This window comes from Arachis ipaensis, chromosome B07 (genome assembly GCF_000816755.2).
Source record: "Arachis ipaensis cultivar K30076 chromosome B07, Araip1.1, whole genome shotgun sequence".
Classification (NCBI taxonomy): domain Eukaryota; kingdom Viridiplantae; phylum Streptophyta; class Magnoliopsida; order Fabales; family Fabaceae; genus Arachis; species Arachis ipaensis.
In genome coordinates this window covers 120,470,807-120,473,059 of record NC_029791.2, presented here as the reverse complement: position 1 = coordinate 120,473,059, position 2,253 = coordinate 120,470,807, and the positions used below count along the sequence as shown (strand labels likewise).

The window sequence follows — 2,253 nt, the reverse complement described above, 5'->3', positions numbered from 1 at the left end:
CTGCAATTAATTAATTAAAAATAGTTTTATTATAAAAAAAATATTAAACTAATTTTATAAATGGTAAAAATTCAAGTACAATCGACTTCACGTAAAGTTAATAACTGAGAACTGTTAAATGATTTGACTAAATTTTTATCTAATAGCTCTTAATTATCAACTTCACATGAAGTCGATTGCACCTGAGTTTTCACTCGTTTACAAAAGGCACACAAAAATACAAAATTTTGTGTAGGTCCTCGGAGGTGTGATACTAAGACACAAAGTTCTAACATTTCTATCTCTCATTAGATTTCAAAATTCAAATAATGCCCATATTTATCCTAATACCCTCTTCATCCTCTCTATCTCATCCCTTCTTAGCTTCCTCCTTCTTCCTCCTTCCTCCCTCTATCTCTCTTCTACCTAGCTAGCCACCACGTCGCCTGGCCATTGCGCCACGCCGCCACCTACCTCCTACCATATCATGTCGCCTCTTCTTTCTCTCTTCCCCAGCCTTCCTACAATTCTCCTATCTTTCTTAACCGTCACTTTCTTTGCGCACTTTCTCTCTTCTTTATCATCATTGTGTCTTCATCTTCTCCGTCGTCGTCTCTTTCTTCACGGCTTCTTGCTTCATATTCGTTGGCAGGTTTGCTCTTCGACAACCGAAGTCTCCTTTTTTGTTTTTGTTAGTTGTTATTGTTTTTGTTTCTTTCTCTAAACTAAATTTGTGATTCTGGATGCTAGCTTGTGGCTGAATGTGGTGGTAGTGAATGAACACAAACTTATTGAACACAAATTTGATATTTCATGAGCTTAAAGATCACCCAGATAATTTATATTCCTTTCACCCATACATTATACATAAACGTGATCATCATCATCTCATATATAACTAATAATCTAATATACATTATGCATGTTAAGAATGGAGTTGAGTTTATTATTGTGTGTTAAGTTGATTTTGAGGTTTACAGTCATATTCTCCGGCTTCATTGTTGGATGGTTGCAAATTAGAGGCTGTGATTGGAAGATTCATTTGTCCATGTGTCGTCATCATATTCGACACGTCAGGTCCCACCATCTCATGCTGCATATGAGAGTATAACGTGTATCCTTGAGGCCACGTGTCATTCTGATTTGTCACGTGACACTCTCCAATGTTTCTTGTATCGCTTTGTGAATTTGTTCCTTGTGGAAATGGATCATAAATTGACGATTGCAAATCCCTAATCATTTACAGTGCACAAAATTATTGATTCTTTATACAATTATTTATTTTTAATAAATAAACGGCGGCATTTAAAAAAGATAAAATTATAACCTGAGTGGATCCAAAGGAGTAGATGCATCAAATATTTGGTTGTGGTTTTGGGTACCATTTTGCAACCATCCGACATTCTCAAAAGTTGATGCCATCCCCTATCATAATTCTCAGATTTGTTATTGTACTTCTTTCACTTATATTATGTGTGAATTTTGTTGAATTATTAGTAATTACATGAATGTAGTTTACCTGAATAGTTGATGGATCATAAGTAGGCAAATGGCTGCTCAATAGATATTCCTATAATAACCATACACAAACATAAAACATGTAGTTTATCAGATGAAAAACAACATAAATTGAAAAAAGGAATGATGTTAAAAAATAAAAGTAAATAACTCTTTTTTTATATATTAATATATATGTAGTAAATTAATTTCATTCTTATGAAATATATCAAATCAAATAATATATTTAAAAAATTACTCATGTGCGGATTATGTTATTGCAAACCTTTCTTTGCATGACGCGAGTCAAAGTCTCCACAAGATTCTTTTCACCAGATTCCAGCTCCTCCATAGATGTCATCTTTAATGGATCGGGTTCATAAGCCCTAAATTCACAAATGAAGAAAATAATCATAAAAGAAGCACAATAAACATAACTATGGTATTGTTACTTTTAAACAAACCTTATCTGGTCTTCAGCCAGTTGAAGTTGTTGATGTAGCCTACTAACTTCTTGTTGGAGTTCCTAATATAAGTAAGGATATTCAACTTATGCAAAATCATGAAAAAAAAGTAATGGCTACAAAAAATGAAAATGATAACTTGTGCCAAAATTATTTTAACAAGGAATAACAAAGTATGCTTACTTCAATCTCAGAGTTAATGACTCCCGGACTTTGTTGAAGTATTAGACCAAACATTCCCAAATATAAGAAACAAATATTTTAGTATTAACAAATATCATTTTAATTTTTAAATAAAATAATTTTTAAAAAA

General features: G+C 32.4%; 1 pseudogene; it reads right to left on the bottom strand.

The window, feature by feature from the left end:
- The window catches only part of LOC107607859, a 4,514-nt pseudogene continuing 2,459 nt past the window's right edge, over positions 199-2,253 (bottom strand).